Raw genomic sequence first — 1320 nt, forward strand, 5'->3', positions numbered from 1 at the left:
TGTGCCACCAGGGGACTGTCCTGGACATCTGTGACCAGAGACTTGCCCAGCCCAAAGCACAGTTTGGCCACGCCAAGCTGCCAACAGACAGCACTCCAGCCAGTCTGCTAAATTTATGGAACTGAATAAGGAACTTGATTATGGGCTGAGATTATACCCAGAAATCCTTCTTAGGCCACCCCAGACCACACCTTGGTGCCACCAGGGGATGCTTCTGGACATCTCTGAATGGAGACCTGCCCAACCCGAAGTGCTGTTTGACCATACGAAGCTGTCAAAACACAGCACCCCAGCCACTGTGCTAAGTATCTGGACCTGAATAAGGAACCGGAACTTGGGCTGGGATTATACCCAGAAATCTTTCTTGGGACACCCCAGAACATATCTCTGCACCATTGGGGGGACACTCATGGACATCTCTGACTAGAGACTTGCTCGGTCCAAAACACGGTTTGGCCGTGCCAGGGTACCAACTAACAGCACCCCAGCCACTGTGCTAAATTAACGGACCTGAATAAGGAATTGGATTATGGGCTGGGATTATACCCAGAAATCATTCTTGACCCACCCCAGACCACCTCTCTGTGGCACCGGGGGACTCTTCTGGACATCTCTGACCAGAGACTTGCCTGGCCCAAAGCGCAGTTTGGCTGTGCCAGCCTGCCAGCTGACAGCACCCTCCCAGACACTGTGCTAAATATATGGACTTGAATGACGAACTAGATTTGCACCCTCCCAGACACTGTGCTAAATATATGGACTTGAATGAGGACTGCCAGCCCAAAATCCAGTTCCTTATTTGGATCCACGTATTTAGCACAGTGGCTGTGGCGCTGTCAGTTGACAGCCTGACATGGCCAAACTGCGCTTTAGGCCGGGCAAGTCTCTGGTCAGGGATGTGCAGGAGAGTCCCCTGGTGCCACAGAGATGTGGTCTGGGGTGGCCCAAGAAGGATTTCTGGGTATAATCCCAGCCCATAATCCAGTTCCTTATTCAGTTCCATATATTTAGCACAGCGGCTGGGGTACTGTCTGTTGGCAGCCCGGCACAGCCAAACCGCACTTTGGATTGGGCAAGTCTCTGTTCAGATGTCCAGGACAGTCCCCCAGTGGTGCAGAGGTTTTCTGATGGGTGGCCCAAGCAGAATTTCTAGCTATAATCCCAGCCCGAAAGCCAGTTCCTTATTCAAGACATTATACTTAGTACAGTGGGCATGGAGGTTGTTAGTTGGCAGCCTGGCATGCCCAAACCATGCTTTAGGCCAGGCAGGACTGTAGTCATGGTTCTTTGGGACAGTCCCCCAGTGGCATTGCCATGAAA

The sequence above is a fragment of the Gavialis gangeticus genome, unplaced genomic scaffold (assembly GCF_001723915.1).
Source record: "Gavialis gangeticus isolate Ggan-Ray unplaced genomic scaffold, GavGan_comp1, whole genome shotgun sequence".
Taxonomy (NCBI): Eukaryota; Metazoa; Chordata; order Crocodylia; family Gavialidae; genus Gavialis; species Gavialis gangeticus.